This window comes from Uloborus diversus, chromosome 2, assembly GCF_026930045.1.
Source record: "Uloborus diversus isolate 005 chromosome 2, Udiv.v.3.1, whole genome shotgun sequence".
Classification (NCBI taxonomy): Eukaryota; Metazoa; Arthropoda; class Arachnida; order Araneae; family Uloboridae; genus Uloborus; species Uloborus diversus.
The window spans coordinates 64,499,908-64,518,764 of record NC_072732.1 but is presented as its reverse complement, the minus strand read 5'-3'; the positions used below and the strand labels follow the sequence as shown (position 1 = coordinate 64,518,764).

Sequence of the window (18,857 nt, the reverse complement as noted above, 5' to 3'; positions counted from 1 at the left end):
TAAACGTAGGGAATCCCCGGGATCATTTGATATTTTAAAAAAAGATTTTGGAAAGAAAAATTTCCAACAAAAAACAATGAAAAAGATTCTCGTCGCGCCGAAGCTTATAACTCGGTTCTTGACTATCTTTTCGACATGGTCAAATAATAAAATACTGAATTGCAGTTGAAAACCAGCATGAAATTTTGCTTAAGCTGCCTGTGTTTGCAAGATAAAATTCAATTTTCCCCCAAAATAAAACTCAATGTTTCGTTCAAGTTTGAAGGCTCGTCACTCTTAAATTCAGATCGCTGGATCTTGTAATGGTTAGTTTGAGATTGATATATTCTCAACACCATTGCGGAACGTGCGCAGATTCAAAAGTTTTAACTAACTGCGAAAGGGGGGAAACAATAATCAAATTGATAGTATTCACTTTAAAGCTTATATTAATGTCTAGTTTGTTACGAACTGTCAACGGCCATACCATGTTGAAAATACCGGTTCTCGTCCGATCACCGAAGTCAAGCAACATCGGGCGTGGTCAGTACTTGGGAGGGTGACCACCTGGGAACACCACGTGCTGTTGACATTTTTTAATTTTTTTAACACTTAAATAAATTTTTATACTTTAAGCCCCCTGACGTCTATGCTTTTGGAACGGCTTGAATTTCTTTTCTCTCCCAAAATGCATTTCTTTGCATAATTTTACGCAGAAAATAGAGCGACTCTTCATACTTCTACCGAAAAGTAATAGAAAGCAGTACTCAATATTACTCTCATATACCCTAGGGAAAACTTCAAACTTACTTCACGTTAGGCCATTCTGCATACTTTAAAAGCCTTCAATGTTCTTCAAGAGAGGCCACATTATTTGAGTTTTTTTTTTTTTTTTTTTAATTTTCGAATGAAAACAACTTCCAACTCTTCCCTTTACGAAATAAATTAATACCTTTATGCTGAGAAATAATAGGAAATATTCACCTTTTTAGCAAAAATAAACAGGTTACTGAATACACGCGTTTCGGGGTTTCCAGGCATCGCCTTTTCATTTCGAAGTTGTGAGCTTTTTCCGGATGTCTTTACATGCAAAAGCTCAAAAAACTGAGTCGAAAAAGGGGTTCCAGGAAACCCCGAAACAAGTGTATTCAGCAATTTGCTTATTTGTGATTAAAAAAACATTGGATATTTCCTATTATCTTCCCTTTACGTTTTCGTTTTTTTTTTTTTTTTCTCGCTTCCAAAATGTAGGAAAGGACTTCTCTTCACTCTAACACTAAAAACACATCATAATTTATCTACGCCATTTTTAGGTCAAATATTCAAGCAATGAAAGTTTTTCAAAAACAAATCTGATCTGGGGAAAAATTATTTCGAAAAATTGTTTTCTAAAAGAAGTGCCTGCCTGCGATCGTTACATGTGGGGGAGGGGAATATATATAAATATACCTCAGCACAAGTCTAAAAATTGCGCTTTTCCGTTTATAAGTGCATTGTATATAGAAACCTTTTCCACATCGAGCCATGTGAAAGTAATTCTTAAAAAAAAAAAAAAATCCTTTTCAATTTGTTACCAGGGTTCAAAGAGAGCGGGTCACATTCTTTGCATGCGCCAGAAATACGATTTTCCTCGCTCCTGGTAAAATTACCATTATGTGATGTACTTCCTTCTGGCTCTGAGGCACATGTATTACTTTAAGTTACTTCTGCGAGGATGTGATCACTTTATTTAGTCTTAGTTACTATTTCAATTAGTTTACATTGCCAAAAGCAGTTTTAATTAGCACGTATCGCCAAAGATCGCCCAAATGACTTGCATAACGCAGAGATTAAACGAGGGCCTTTAGAAAATTAGCAGTATTACGCAAACTTGGATATGAATATAGAAACAAGTTGCTCTTGATTAACAAAAATATTCACTTACAGAAATAATTAAGAAATAAGAAAGGGCATCCGTTTGTCCGTGAGAGAGACAATCGCTAAATAAAACACAAACCTTTTGTACGGGCCTTAATACCAAATTTTTCAATACGAATATTTCTATACACGCTTATACGGAATGATATCAAATAGTTAAAAAAAAGGGCGAGGTGTCGAGTAAAAAAAAAAAAAAAAAAAAAAAGAGAAAAATCGCTTTCGTTAAACAAAGATTAAGGGTCTTCAATTGATTTATGACGTTGCGTGAAGAAATTTCAGTGCTTTGGATATAGAATATTTTTTTTAAATTCCTTTTATCGGTCTCCTAACTTTTTTTCGCATAAATATCTTGTTTAGTTAATACGTTGATAAACTAGAGGCTGGCTCACGAAAAAATGGTTCTACGAAAACGATGGGTTTTTTGCAAAACTTTTTTTTTTAAATTAAAATCCTTTTGCGTGTCAAGTTGTCCCAATATCAGTGACTTCACAGTAAGTTTTAGATGAATATGAATGAGAAGTGAGATACCTCGTCAAACATCGTTTTCCCTAAATGGGGGCGTTCTTTTCGAATTTCTGGCTGCTCCTATATTAAAGGAAAAATAGTGATATTCGCTTGCAAATAAGAAGGGGTGATTTTAAGCACACCGTTACATGTTTCAGGAATGAAACTCCAATACGTTGTCCGAATTACGTATCCTGGCAATGCGTGAAGTATGGAACTGCGAACTCGGGTCATAATTCACGTTGAAAACATTAAAAATCAAACTGTGTCACCATACAATTGATTCGCAGCGCGAAATCAATGCTGTTAACTACAGTCTTATTTAAACCATATAGGGGATTAAAACAATAAAGTAGATTGAAAGCATGACTAGGAATGGAAATAAGGCAGCAATATTTCGTTCGACCATTGCGTTTAATCGATAAGATTAAATAAAAGCGTCTTATCGAGACTACCAAACAATCACAGCGAGGTGTAGAAACTTACAGACGTATAACCAGCGAATTCAAGCAAATTAATTCATACAAATTGATTGTTAAATAAGGAAATTACTATAATAGACTGTTTGAAATACAAAACATTACTAAGAATGTGCTACATACCATTTCCAAACAGAGGCGGACGGATTTGAGTTCTTGTTGACCGGGCAAAGTTTACACGCTACTAAACACGACCGTTTTTCATTTTCTCGAGTACACTAAAAAAAGGTTTCACTCCTATCATATCCTCATGAAACTAGAAAGTAGCTCGCATATTTAAGGCAACAGAAACATTAATTCGGAAACTTGTTACAACACGTGTGATTTCGAGTACAAGCACTGACAACAAGATTTCCGAAACAAGTGCTGCCAGCCTCTACGTAACTCTAGGCGTAATTATCATTCTAAAACGCTTGGCCACGAGGATATTCTCGCTGATGGACTCGTGTAAAATTTGCACCAATCAGACTCCAAAAATTAGTCGCCTTCTAACCGTGTTTCTTAATTCTATTCATGTTAAAAGTAGCTGCCATGATCGCTACTGTTATTTTATATTGCACAACAGACTAAAACTGGAACGCGGCGCATTACTCTAAAAAGTACAGGAAAAAAATTAACGGCTGTTTCTTAATTCTATTCATGTTAAAAGTAGCTGCCATGATCGCTACTGTTATTTTATATTGCACAACAGACTAAAACTGGAACGCGGCGCATTACTCTAAAAAGTACAGGAAAAAAATTAACGGCTGCAACACTGTGTTGCTTTTATCGTGTTAGCTACGACCGCTGGTTATAAAACAATAGATGGATACCCAAAAGTAGCCGTCAGATTTAACTTTCCTCTTGTGCTGTTTGATTTCTCATGAATTCGGAAGATGGCAGCAGCAGTAATCGCTATATTCTTCTGTCCATGTTTAGAACAAATCTAAACGTAGGGAATCCCCGGGATCATTTGATATTTTAAAAAAAGATTTTGGAAAGAAAAATTTCCAACAAAAAACAATGAAAAAGATTCTCGTCGCGCCGAAGCTTATAACTCGGTTCTTGACTATCTTTTCGACATGGTCAAATAATAAAATACTGAATTGCAGTTGAAAACCAGCATGAAATTTTGCTTAAGCTGCCTGTGTTTGCAAGATAAAATTCAATTTTCCCCCAAAATAAAACTCAATGTTTCGTTCAAGTTTGAAGGCTCGTCACTCTTAAATTCAGATCGCTGGATCTTGTAATGGTTAGTTTGAGATTGATATATTCTCAACACCATTGCGGAACGTGCGCAGATTCAAAAGTTTTAACTAACTGCGAAAGGGGGGAAACAATAATCAAATTGATAGTATTCACTTTAAAGCTTATATTAATGTCTAGTTTGTTACGAACTGTCAACGGCCATACCATGTTGAAAATACCGGTTCTCGTCCGATCACCGAAGTCAAGCAACATCGGGCGTGGTCAGTACTTGGGAGGGTGACCACCTGGGAACACCACGTGCTGTTGACATTTTTTAATTTTTTTAACACTTAAATAAATTTTTATACTTTAAGCCCCCTGACGTCTATGCTTTTGGAACGGCTTGAATTTCTTTTCTCTCCCAAAATGCATTTCTTTGCATAATTTTACGCAGAAAATAGAGCGACTCTTCATACTTCTACCGAAAAGTAATAGAAAGCAGTACTCAATATTACTCTCATATACCCTAGGGAAAACTTCAAACTTACTTCACGTTAGGCCATTCTGCATACTTTAAAAGCCTTCAATGTTCTTCAAGAGAGGCCACATTATTTGAGTTTTTTTTTTTTTTTTTTTAATTTTCGAATGAAAACAACTTCCAACTCTTCCCTTTACGAAATAAATTAATACCTTTATGCTGAGAAATAATAGGAAATATTCACCTTTTTAGCAAAAATAAACAGGTTACTGAATACACGCGTTTCGGGGTTTCCAGGCATCGCCTTTTCATTTCGAAGTTGTGAGCTTTTTCCGGATGTCTTTACATGCAAAAGCTCAAAAAACTGAGTCGAAAAAGGGGTTCCAGGAAACCCCGAAACAAGTGTATTCAGCAATTTGCTTATTTGTGATTAAAAAAACATTGGATATTTCCTATTATCTTCCCTTTACGTTTTCGTTTTTTTTTTTTTTTTTTCTCGCTTCCAAAATGTAGGAAAGGACTTCTCTTCACTCTAACACTAAAAACACATCATAATTTATCTACGCCATTTTTAGGTCAAATATTCAAGCAATGAAAGTTTTTCAAAAACAAATCTGATCTGGGGAAAAATTATTTCGAAAAATTGTTTTCTAAAAGAAGTGCCTGCCTGCGATCGTTACATGTGGGGGAGGGGAATATATATAAATATACCTCAGCACAAGTCTAAAAATTGCGCTTTTCCGTTTATAAGTGCATTGTATATAGAAACCTTTTCCACATCGAGCCATGTGAAAGTAATTCTTAAAAAAAAAAAAAAATCCTTTTCAATTTGTTACCAGGGTTCAAAGAGAGCGGGTCACATTCTTTGCATGCGCCAGAAATACGATTTTCCTCGCTCCTGGTAAAATTACCATTATGTGATGTACTTCCTTCTGGCTCTGAGGCACATGTATTACTTTAAGTTACTTCTGCGAGGATGTGATCACTTTATTTAGTCTTAGTTACTATTTCAATTAGTTTACATTGCCAAAAGCAGTTTTAATTAGCACGTATCGCCAAAGATCGCCCAAATGACTTGCATAACGCAGAGATTAAACGAGGGCCTTTAGAAAATTAGCAGTATTACGCAAACTTGGATATGAATATAGAAACAAGTTGCTCTTGATTAACAAAAATATTCACTTACAGAAATAATTAAGAAATAAGAAAGGGCATCCGTTTGTCCGTGAGAGAGACAATCGCTAAATAAAACACAAACCTTTTGTACGGGCCTTAATACCAAATTTTTCAATACGAATATTTCTATACACGCTTATACGGAATGATATCAAATAGTTAAAAAAAAGGGCGAGGTGTCGAGTAAAAAAAAAAAAAAAAAAAAAAAGAGAAAAATCGCTTTCGTTAAACAAAGATTAAGGGTCTTCAATTGATTTATGACGTTGCGTGAAGAAATTTCAGTGCTTTGGATATAGAATATTTTTTTTAAATTCCTTTTATCGGTCTCCTAACTTTTTTTCGCATAAATATCTTGTTTAGTTAATACGTTGATAAACTAGAGGCTGGCTCACGAAAAAATGGTTCTACGAAAACGATGGGTTTTTTGCAAAACTTTTTTTTTTAAATTAAAATCCTTTTGCGTGTCAAGTTGTCCCAATATCAGTGACTTCACAGTAAGTTTTAGATGAATATGAATGAGAAGTGAGATACCTCGTCAAACATCGTTTTCCCTAAATGGGGGCGTTCTTTTCGAATTTCTGGCTGCTCCTATATTAAAGGAAAAATAGTGATATTCGCTTGCAAATAAGAAGGGGTGATTTTAAGCACACCGTTACATGTTTCAGGAATGAAACTCCAATACGTTGTCCGAATTACGTATCCTGGCAATGCGTGAAGTATGGAACTGCGAACTCGGGTCATAATTCACGTTGAAAACATTAAAAATCAAACTGTGTCACCATACAATTGATTCGCAGCGCGAAATCAATGCTGTTAACTACAGTCTTATTTAAACCATATAGGGGATTAAAACAATAAAGTAGATTGAAAGCATGACTAGGAATGGAAATAAGGCAGCAATATTTCGTTCGACCATTGCGTTTAATCGATAAGATTAAATAAAAGCGTCTTATCGAGACTACCAAACAATCACAGCGAGGTGTAGAAACTTACAGACGTATAACCAGCGAATTCAAGCAAATTAATTCATACAAATTGATTGTTAAATAAGGAAATTACTATAATAGACTGTTTGAAATACAAAACATTACTAAGAATGTGCTACATACCATTTCCAAACAGAGGCGGACGGATTTGAGTTCTTGTTGACCGGGCAAAGTTTACACGCTACTAAACACGACCGTTTTTCATTTTCTCGAGTACACTAAAAAAAGGTTTCACTCCTATCATATCCTCATGAAACTAGAAAGTAGCTCGCATATTTAAGGCAACAGAAACATTAATTCGGAAACTTGTTACAACACGTGTGATTTCGAGTACAAGCACTGACAACAAGATTTCCGAAACAAGTGCTGCCAGCCTCTACGTAACTCTAGGCGTAATTATCATTCTAAAACGCTTGGCCACGAGGATATTCTCGCTGATGGACTCGTGTAAAATTTGCACCAATCAGACTCCAAAAATTAGTCGCCTTCTAACCGTGTTTCTTAATTCTATTCATGTTAAAAGTAGCTGCCATGATCGCTACTGTTATTTTATATTGCACAACAGACTAAAACTGGAACGCGGCGCATTACTCTAAAAAGTACAGGAAAAAAATTAACGGCTGCAACACTGTGTTGCTTTTATCGTGTTAGCTACGACCGCTGGTTATAAAACAATAGATGGATACCCAAAAGTAGCCGTCAGATTTAACTTTCCTCTTGTGCTGTTTGATTTCTCATGAATTCGGAAGATGGCAGCAGCAGTAATCGCTATATTCTTCTGTCCATGTTTAGAACAAATCTAAACGTAGGGAATCCCCGGGATCATTTGATATTTTAAAAAAAGATTTTGGAAAGAAAAATTTCCAACAAAAAACAATGAAAAAGATTCTCGTCGCGCCGAAGCTTATAACTCGGTTCTTGACTATCTTTTCGACATGGTCAAATAATAAAATACTGAATTGCAGTTGAAAACCAGCATGAAATTTTGCTTAAGCTGCCTGTGTTTGCAAGATAAAATTCAATTTTCCCCCAAAATAAAACTCAATGTTTCGTTCAAGTTTGAAGGCTCGTCACTCTTAAATTCAGATCGCTGGATCTTGTAATGGTTAGTTTGAGATTGATATATTCTCAACACCATTGCGGAACGTGCGCAGATTCAAAAGTTTTAACTAACTGCGAAAGGGGGGAAACAATAATCAAATTGATAGTATTCACTTTAAAGCTTATATTAATGTCTAGTTTGTTACGAAACTGTCAACGGCCATACCATGTTGAAAATACCGGTTCTCGTCCGATCACCGAAGTCAAGCAACATCGGGCGTGGTCAGTACTTGGGAGGGTGACCACCTGGGAACACCACGTGCTGTTGACATTTTTTAATTTTTTTAACACTTAAATAAATTTTTATACTTTAAGCCCCCTGACGTCTATGCTTTTGGAACGGCTTGAATTTCTTTTCTCTCCCAAAATGCATTTCTTTGCATAATTTTACGCAGAAAATAGAGCGACTCTTCATACTTCTACCGAAAAGTAATAGAAAGCAGTACTCAATATTACTCTCATATACCCTAGGGAAAACTTCAAACTTACTTCACGTTAGGCCATTCTGCATACTTTAAAAGCCTTCAATGTTCTTCAAGAGAGGCCACATTATTTGAGTTTTTTTTTTTTTTTTTTTAATTTTCGAATGAAAACAACTTCCAACTCTTCCCTTTACGAAATAAATTAATACCTTTATGCTGAGAAATAATAGGAAATATTCACCTTTTTAGCAAAAATAAACAGGTTACTGAATACACGCGTTTCGGGGTTTCCAGGCATCGCCTTTTCATTTCGAAGTTGTGAGCTTTTTCCGGATGTCTTTACATGCAAAAGCTCAAAAAACTGAGTCGAAAAAGGGGTTCCAGGAAACCCCGAAACAAGTGTATTCAGCAATTTGCTTATTTGTGATTAAAAAAACATTGGATATTTCCTATTATCTTCCCTTTACGTTTTCGTTTTTTTTTTTTTTTTTTTCTCGCTTCCAAAATGTAGGAAAGGACTTCTCTTCACTCTAACACTAAAAACACATCATAATTTATCTACGCCATTTTTAGGTCAAATATTCAAGCAATGAAAGTTTTTCAAAAACAAATCTGATCTGGGGAAAAATTATTTCGAAAAATTGTTTTCTAAAAGAAGTGCCTGCCTGCGATCGTTACATGTGGGGGAGGGGAATATATATAAATATACCTCAGCACAAGTCTAAAAATTGCGCTTTTCCGTTTATAAGTGCATTGTATATAGAAACCTTTTCCACATCGAGCCATGTGAAAGTAATTCTTAAAAAAAAAAAAAAATCCTTTTCAATTTGTTACCAGGGTTCAAAGAGAGCGGGTCACATTCTTTGCATGCGCCAGAAATACGATTTTCCTCGCTCCTGGTAAAATTACCATTATGTGATGTACTTCCTTCTGGCTCTGAGGCACATGTATTACTTTAAGTTACTTCTGCGAGGATGTGATCACTTTATTTAGTCTTAGTTACTATTTCAATTAGTTTACATTGCCAAAAGCAGTTTTAATTAGCACGTATCGCCAAAGATCGCCCAAATGACTTGCATAACGCAGAGATTAAACGAGGGCCTTTAGAAAATTAGCAGTATTACGCAAACTTGGATATGAATATAGAAACAAGTTGCTCTTGATTAACAAAAATATTCACTTACAGAAATAATTAAGAAATAAGAAAGGGCATCCGTTTGTCCGTGAGAGAGACAATCGCTAAATAAAACACAAACCTTTTGTACGGGCCTTAATACCAAATTTTTCAATACGAATATTTCTATACACGCTTATACGGAATGATATCAAATAGTTAAAAAAAAAGGGCGAGGTGTCGAGTAAAAAAAAAAAAAAAAAAAAAAAAGAGAAAAATCGCTTTCGTTAAACAAAGATTAAGGGTCTTCAATTGATTTATGACGTTGCGTGAAGAAATTTCAGTGCTTTGGATATAGAATATTTTTTTTAAATTCCTTTTATCGGTCTCCTAACTTTTTTTCGCATAAATATCTTGTTTAGTTAATACGTTGATAAACTAGAGGCTGGCTCACGAAAAAATGGTTCTACGAAAACGATGGGTTTTTTGCAAAACTTTTTTTTTTAAATTAAAATCCTTTTGTGTGTCAAGTTGTCCCAATATCAGTGACTTCACAGTAAGTTTTAGATGAATATGAATGAGAAGTGAGATACCTCGTCAAACATCGTTTTCCCTAAATGGGGGCGTTCTTTTCGAATTTCTGGCTGCTCCTATATTAAAGGAAAAATAGTGATATTCGCTTGCAAATAAGAAGGGGTGATTTTAAGCACACCGTTACATGTTTCAGGAATGAAACTCCAATACGTTGTCCGAATTACGTATCCTGGCAATGCGTGAAGTATGGAACTGCGAACTCGGGTCATAATTCACGTTGAAAACATTAAAAATCAAACTGTGTCACCATACAATTGATTCGCAGCGCGAAATCAATGCTGTTAACTACAGTCTTATTTAAACCATATAGGGGATTAAAACAATAAAGTAGATTGAAAGCATGACTAGGAATGGAAATAAGGCAGCAATATTTCGTTCGACCATTGCGTTTAATCGATAAGATTAAATAAAAGCGTCTTATCGAGACTACCAAACAATCACAGCGAGGTGTAGAAACTTACAGACGTATAACCAGCGAATTCAAGCAAATTAATTCATACAAATTGATTGTTAAATAAGGAAATTACTATAATAGACTGTTTGAAATACAAAACATTACTAAGAATGTGCTACATACCATTTCCAAACAGAGGCGGACGGATTTGAGTTCTTGTTGACCGGGCAAAGTTTACACGCTACTAAACACGACCGTTTTTCATTTTCTCGAGTACACTAAAAAAAGGTTTCACTCCTATCATATCCTCATGAAACTAGAAAGTAGCTCGCATATTTAAGGCAACAGAAACATTAATTCGGAAACTTGTTACAACACGTGTGATTTCGAGTACAAGCACTGACAACAAGATTTCCGAAACAAGTGCTGCCAGCCTCTACGTAACTCTAGGCGTAATTATCATTCTAAAACGCTTGGCCACGAGGATATTCTCGCTGATGGACTCGTGTAAAATTTGCACCAATCAGACTCCAAAAATTAGTCGCCTTCTAACCGTGTTTCTTAATTCTATTCATGTTAAAAGTAGCTGCCATGATCGCTACTGTTATTTTATATTGCACAACAGACTAAAACTGGAACGCGGCGCATTACTCTAAAAAGTACAGGAAAAAAATTAACGGCTGCAACACTGTGTTGCTTTTATCGTGTTAGCTACGACCGCTGGTTATAAAACAATAGATGGATACCCAAAAGTAGCCGTCAGATTTAACTTTCCTCTTGTGCTGTTTGATTTCTCATGAATTCGGAAGATGGCAGCAGCAGTAATCGCTATATTCTTCTGTCCATGTTTAGAACAAATCTAAACGTAGGGAATCCCCGGGATCATTTGATATTTTAAAAAAAGATTTTGGAAAGAAAAATTTCCAACAAAAAACAATGAAAAAGATTCTCGTCGCGCCGAAGCTTATAACTCGGTTCTTGACTATCTTTTCGACATGGTCAAATAATAAAATACTGAATTGCAGTTGAAAACCAGCATGAAATTTTGCTTAAGCTGCCTGTGTTTGCAAGATAAAATTCAATTTTCCCCCAAAATAAAACTCAATGTTTCGTTCAAGTTTGAAGGCTCGTCACTCTTAAATTCAGATCGCTGGATCTTGTAATGGTTAGTTTGAGATTGATATATTCTCAACACCATTGCGGAACGTGCGCAGATTCAAAAGTTTTAACTAACTGCGAAAGGGGGGAAACAATAATCAAATTGATAGTATTCACTTTAAAGCTTATATTAATGTCTAGTTTGTTACGAACTGTCAACGGCCATACCATGTTGAAAATACCGGTTCTCGTCCGATCACCGAAGTCAAGCAACATCGGGCGTGGTCAGTACTTGGGAGGGTGACCACCTGGGAACACCACGTGCTGTTGACATTTTTTAATTTTTTTAACACTTAAATAAATTTTTATACTTTAAGCCCCCTGACGTCTATGCTTTTGGAACGGCTTGAATTTCTTTTCTCTCCCAAAATGCATTTCTTTGCATAATTTTACGCAGAAAATAGAGCGACTCTTCATACTTCTACCGAAAAGTAATAGAAAGCAGTACTCAATATTACTCTCATATACCCTAGGGAAAACTTCAAACTTACTTCACGTTAGGCCATTCTGCATACTTTAAAAGCCTTCAATGTTCTTCAAGAGAGGCCACATTATTTGAGTTTTTTTTTTTTTTTTTTTAATTTTCGAATGAAAACAACTTCCAACTCTTCCCTTTACGAAATAAATTAATACCTTTATGCTGAGAAATAATAGGAAATATTCACCTTTTTAGCAAAAATAAACAGGTTACTGAATACACGCGTTTCGGGGTTTCCAGGCATCGCCTTTTCATTTCGAAGTTGTGAGCTTTTTCCGGATGTCTTTACATGCAAAAGCTCAAAAAACTGAGTCGAAAAAGGGGTTCCAGGAAACCCCGAAACAAGTGTATTCAGCAATTTGCTTATTTGTGATTAAAAAAACATTGGATATTTCCTATTATCTTCCCTTTACGTTTTCGTTTTTTTTTTCTCGCTTCCAAAATGTAGGAAAGGACTTCTCTTCACTCTAACACTAAAAACACATCATAATTTATCTACGCCATTTTTAGGTCAAATATTCAAGCAATGAAAGTTTTTCAAAAACAAATCTGATCTGGGGAAAAATTATTTCGAAAAATTGTTTTCTAAAAGAAGTGCCTGCCTGCGATCGTTACATGTGGGGGAGGGGAATATATATAAATATACCTCAGCACAAGTCTAAAAATTGCGCTTTTCCGTTTATAAGTGCATTGTATATAGAAACCTTTTCCACATCGAGCCATGTGAAAGTAATTCTTAAAAAAAAAAAAAAATCCTTTTCAATTTGTTACCAGGGTTCAAAGAGAGCGGGTCACATTCTTTGCATGCGCCAGAAATACGATTTTCCTCGCTCCTGGTAAAATTACCATTATGTGATGTACTTCCTTCTGGCTCTGAGGCACATGTATTACTTTAAGTTACTTCTGCGAGGATGTGATCACTTTATTTAGTCTTAGTTACTATTTCAATTAGTTTACATTGCCAAAAGCAGTTTTAATTAGCACGTATCGCCAAAGATCGCCCAAATGACTTGCATAACGCAGAGATTAAACGAGGGCCTTTAGAAAATTAGCAGTATTACGCAAACTTGGATATGAATATAGAAACAAGTTGCTCTTGATTAACAAAAATATTCACTTACAGAAATAATTAAGAAATAAGAAAGGGCATCCGTTTGTCCGTGAGAGAGACAATCGCTAAATAAAACACAAACCTTTTGTACGGGCCTTAATACCAAATTTTTCAATACGAATATTTCTATACACGCTTATACGGAATGATATCAAATAGTTAAAAAAAAGGGCGAGGTGTCGAGTAAAAAAAAAAAAAAAAAAAAAAAGAGAAAAATCGCTTTCGTTAAACAAAGATTAAGGGTCTTCAATTGATTTATGACGTTGCGTGAAGAAATTTCAGTGCTTTGGATATAGAATATTTTTTTTAAATTCCTTTTATCGGTCTCCTAACTTTTTTTCGCATAAATATCTTGTTTAGTTAATACGTTGATAAACTAGAGGCTGGCTCACGAAAAAATGGTTCTACGAAAACGATGGGTTTTTTGCAAAACTTTTTTTTTTAAATTAAAATCCTTTTGTGTGTCAAGTTGTCCCAATATCAGTGACTTCACAGTAAGTTTTAGATGAATATGAATGAGAAGTGAGATACCTCGTCAAACATCGTTTTCCCTAAATGGGGGCGTTCTTTTCGAATTTCTGGCTGCTCCTATATTAAAGGAAAAATAGTGATATTCGCTTGCAAATAAGAAGGGGTGATTTTAAGCACACCGTTACATGTTTCAGGAATGAAACTCCAATACGTTGTCCGAATTACGTATCCTGGCAATGCGTGAAGTATGGAACTGCGAACTCGGGTCATAATTCACGTTGAAAACATTAAAAATCAAACTGTGTCACCATACAATTGATTCGCAGCGCGAAATCAATGCTGTTAACTACAGTCTTATTTAAACCATATAGGGGATTAAAACAATAAAGTAGATTGAAAGCATGACTAGGAATGGAAATAAGGCAGCAATATTTCGTTCGACCATTGCGTTTAATCGATAAGATTAAATAAAAGCGTCTTATCGAGACTACCAAACAATCACAGCGAGGTGTAGAAACTTACAGACGTATAACCAGCGAATTCAAGCAAATTAATTCATACAAATTGATTGTTAAATAAGGAAATTACTATAATAGACTGTTTGAAATACAAAACATTACTAAGAATGTGCTACATACCATTTCCAAACAGAGGCGGACGGATTTGAGTTCTTGTTGACCGGGCAAAGTTTACACGCTACTAAACACGACCGTTTTTCATTTTCTCGAGTACACTAAAAAAAGGTTTCACTCCTATCATATCCTCATGAAACTAGAAAGTAGCTCGCATATTTAAGGCAACAGAAACATTAATTCGGAAACTTGTTACAACACGTGTGATTTCGAGTACAAGCACTGACAACAAGATTTCCGAAACAAGTGCTGCCAGCCTCTACGTAACTCTAGGCGTAATTATCATTCTAAAACGCTTGGCCACGAGGATATTCTCGCTGATGGACTCGTGTAAAATTTGCACCAATCAGACTCCAAAAATTAGTCGCCTTCTAACCGTGTTTCTTAATTCTATTCATGTTAAAAGTAGCTGCCATGATCGCTACTGTTATTTTATATTGCACAACAGACTAAAACTGGAACGCGGCGCATTACTCTAAAAAGTACAGGAAAAAAATTAACGGCTGCAACACTGTGTTGCTTTTATCGTGTTAGCTACGACCGCTGGTTATAAAACAATAGATGGATACCCAAAAGTAGCCGTCAGATTTAACTTTCCTCTTGTGCTGTTTGATTTCTCATGAATTCGGAAGATGGCAGCAGCAGTAATCGCTATATTCTTCTGTCCATGTTTAGAACAAATCTAAACGTAGGGAATCCCCGGGATCATTTGATATTTTAAAAAAAGATTTTGGAAAGAAAAATTTCCAACAAAAAACAATGAAAAAGATTCTCGTCGCGCCGAAGCTTATAACTCGGTTCTTGACTATCTTTTCGACATGGTCAAATAATAAAATACTGAATTGCAGTTGAAAACCAGCATGAAATTTTGCTTAAGCTGCCTGTGTTTGCAAGATAAAATTCAATTTTCCCCCAAAATAAAACTCAATGTTTCGTTCAAGTTTGAAGGCTCGTCACTCTTAAATTCAGATCGCTGGATCTTGTAATGGTTAGTTTGAGATTGATATATTCTCAACACCATTGCGGAACGTGCGCAGATTCAAAAGTTTTAACTAACTGCGAAAGGGGGGAAACAATAATCAAATTGATAGTATTCACTTTAAAGCTTATATTAATGTCTAGTTTGTTACGAACTGTCAACGGCCATACCATGTTGAAAATACCGGTTCTCGTCCGATCACCGAAGTCAAGCAACATCGGGCGTGGTCAGTACTTGGGAGGGTGACCACCTGGGAACACCACGTGCTGTTGACATTTTTTAATTTTTTTAACACTTAAATAAATTTTTATACTTTAAGCCCCCTGACGTCTATGCTTTTGGAACGGCTTGAATTTCTTTTCTCTCCCAAAATGCATTTCTTTGCATAATTTTACGCAGAAAATAGAGCGACTCTTCATACTTCTACCGAAAAGTAATAGAAAGCAGTACTCAATATTACTCTCATATACCCTAGGGAAAACTTCAAACTTACTTCACGTTAGGCCATTCTGCATACTTTAAAAGCCTTCAATGTTCTTCAAGAGAGGCCACATTATTTGAGTTTTTTTTTTTTTTTTTTTTTTTTTTAATTTTCGAATGAAAACAACTTCCAACTCTTCCCTTTACGAAATAAATTAATACCTTTATGCTGAGAAATAATAGGAAATATTCACCTTTTTAGCAAAAATAAACAGGTTACTGAATACACGCGTTTCGGGGTTTCCAGGCATCGCCTTTTCATTTCGAAGTTGTGAGCTTTTTCCGGATGTCTTTACATGCAAAAGCTCAAAAAACTGAGTCGAAAAAGGGGTTCCAGGAAACCCCGAAACAAGTGTATTCAGCAATTTGCTTATTTGTGATTAAAAAAACATTGGATATTTCCTATTATCTTCCCTTTACGTTTTCGTTTTTTTTTTTTTTTTTCTCGCTTCCAAAATGTAGGAAAGGACTTCTCTTCACTCTAACACTAAAAACACATCATAATTTATCTACGCCATTTTTAGGTCAAATATTCAAGCAATGAAAGTTTTTCAAAAACAAATCTGATCTGGGGAAAAATTATTTCGAAAAATTGTTTTCTAAAAGAAGTGCCTGCCTGCGATCGTTACATGTGGGGGAGGGGAATATATATAAATATACCTCAGCACAAGTCTAAAAATTGCGCTTTTCCGTTTATAAGTGCATTGTATATAGAAACCTTTTCCACATCGAGCCATGTGAAAGTAATTCTTAAAAAAAAAAAAAAATCCTTTTCAATTTGTTACCAGGGTTCAAAGAGAGCGGGTCACATTCTTTGCATGCGCCAGAAATACGATTTTCCTCGCTCCTGGTAAAATTACCATTATGTGATGTACTTCCTTCTGGCTCTGAGGCACATGTATTACTTTAAGTTACTTCTGCGAGGATGTGATCACTTTATTTAGTCTTAGTTACTATTTCAATTAGTTTACATTGCCAAAAGCAGTTTTAATTAGCACGTATCGCCAAAGATCGCCCAAATGACTTGCATAACGCAGAGATTAAACGAGGGCCTTTAGAAAATTAGCAGTATTACGCAAACTTGGATATGAATATAGAAACAAGTTGCTCTTGATTAACAAAAATATTCACTTACAGAAATAATTAAGAAATAAGAAAGGGCATCCGTTTGTCCGTGAGAGAGACAATCGCTAAATAAAACACAAACCTTTTGTACGGGCCTTAATACCAAATTTTTCAATACGAATATTTCTATACACGCTTATACGGAATGATATCAAATAGTTTAAAAAAAAGGGCGAGGTGTCGAGTAAAAAAAAAAAAAAAAAAAAAAAAGAGAAAAATCGCTTTCGTTAAACAAAGATTAAGGGTCTTCAATTGATTTATGACGTTGCGTGAAGAAATTTCAGTGCTTTGGATATAGAATATTTTTTTTAAATTCCTTTTATCGGTCTCCTAACTTTTTTTCGCATAAATATCTTGTTTAGTTAATACGTTGATAAACTAGAGGCTGGCTCACGAAAAAATGGTTCTACGAAAACGATGGGTTTTTTGCAAAACTTTTTTTTTTAAATTAAAATCCTTTTGTGTGTCAAGTTGTCCCAATATCAGTGACTTCACAGTAAGTTTTAGATGAATATGAATGAGAAGTGAGATACCTCGTCAAACATCGTTTTCCCTAAATGGGGGCGTTCTTTTCGAATTTCTGGCTGCTCCTATATTAAAGGAAAAATAGTGATATTCGCTTGCAAATAAGAAGGGGTGATTTTAAGCACACCGTTACATGTTTCAGGAATGAAACTCCAATACGTTGTCCGAATTACGTATCCTGGCAATGCGTGAAGTATGGAACTGCGAACTCGGGTCATAATTCACGTTGAAAACATTAAAAATCAAACTGTGTCACCATACAATTGATTCGCAGCGCGAAATCAATGCTGTTAACTACAGTCTTATTTAAACCATATAGGGGATTAAAACAATAAAGTAGATTGAAAGCATGACTAGGAATGGAAATAAGGCAGCAATATTTCGTTCGACCATTGCGTTTAATCGATAAGATTAAATAAAAGCGTCTTATCGAGACTACCAAACAATCACAGCGAGGTGTAGAAACTTACAGACGTATAACCAGCGAATTCAAGCAAATTAATTCATACAAATTGATTGTTAAATAAGGAAATTACTATAATAGACTGTTTGAAATACAAAACATTACTAAGAATGTGCTACATACCATTTCCAAACAGAGGCGGACGGATTTGAGTTCTTGTTGACCGGGCAAAGTTTACACGCTACTAAACACGACCGTTTTTCATTTTCTCGAGTACACTAAAAAAAGGTTTCACTCCTATCATATCCTCATGAAACTAGAAAGTAGCTCGCATATTTAAGGCAGCAGAAACATTAATTCGGAAACTTGTTACAACACGTGTGATTTCGAGTACAAGCACTGACAACAAGATTTCCGAAACAAGTGCTGCCAGCCTCTACGTAACTCTAGGCGTAATTATCATTCTAAAACGCTTGGCCACGAGGATATTCTCGCTGATGGACTCGTGTAAAATTTGCACCAATCAGACTCCAAAAATTAGTCGCCTTCTAACCGTGTTTCTTAATTCTATTCATGTTAAAAGTAGCTGCCATGATCGCTACTGTTATTTTATATTGCACAACAGACTAAAACTGGAACGCGGCGCATTACTCTAAAAAGTACAGGAAAAAAATTAACGGCTGCAACACTGTGTTGCTTTTGGTATACGCCCAAAATGTCGCGGCCAAAATGTCGCGGGACAAAATGTCGCGGCCAAAATGTCGCCGGCCCAAAATGTCGCCAGTCCAAAATGTCGCCAGTCCAAAATGTCGCCGTCCCAAAATGTCGCCGGTCCAAAATGTCGCCGGTCCACAATGTCGCCGGCCCAAAACGTCGCCAGTCCAAAATGTCGCCGGCCCAAAATGTCGCCGGCCCAAAATGTCGCCGGCCCAAAATGTCGCCAGTCCAAAATGTCGCCGGTCCAAAATGTCGCCGGCCTAAAATTCGCTAGTTCAATTTGTATGAAAAATTTAAATGTACGTCGATGCTTTCCAGCATAAAAGTTGCGAAAGAATATTAATTGCCTTTCAAAGTAAGTTCCTTCAAAAATTCCAAACGTTTTCTCCTGTCTTAATTCGTAAACATCAGATTAATTCCAGAAAATTAATAGTTTTCAGAAAAACATACGTTTTTCTGTATACTAT

At 35.6% G+C, this 18,857-nt stretch overlaps 5 non-coding genes across 5 annotated transcripts; all 5 read left to right on the top strand.

Moving 5' to 3' along the window:
- The first annotated feature begins 452 nt into the window (after positions 1-452).
- Positions 453-571, top strand: LOC129217855 (5S ribosomal RNA). The gene has a single exon (XR_008580276.1). It is a non-coding gene; the product is annotated as a 5S ribosomal RNA (ribosomal RNA).
- A 3,686-nt stretch (positions 572-4,257) lies between these two features.
- LOC129217854 (5S ribosomal RNA) lies at positions 4,258-4,376 on the top strand. The gene has a single exon (XR_008580275.1). It is a non-coding gene; the product is annotated as a 5S ribosomal RNA (ribosomal RNA).
- A 3,563-nt stretch (positions 4,377-7,939) lies between these two features.
- On the top strand, positions 7,940-8,058 carry LOC129217853 (5S ribosomal RNA). The gene has a single exon (XR_008580274.1). It is a non-coding gene; the product is annotated as a 5S ribosomal RNA (ribosomal RNA).
- Positions 8,059-11,623: 3,565 nt separating this feature from the next.
- LOC129217849 (5S ribosomal RNA) lies at positions 11,624-11,742 on the top strand. Its single transcript, XR_008580270.1, has one exon. It is a non-coding gene; the product is annotated as a 5S ribosomal RNA (ribosomal RNA).
- Positions 11,743-15,296: 3,554 nt separating this feature from the next.
- LOC129217837 (5S ribosomal RNA) lies at positions 15,297-15,415 on the top strand. Its single transcript, XR_008580264.1, has one exon. It is a non-coding gene; the product is annotated as a 5S ribosomal RNA (ribosomal RNA).
- The last annotated feature ends 3,442 nt before the right edge of the window (positions 15,416-18,857 follow it).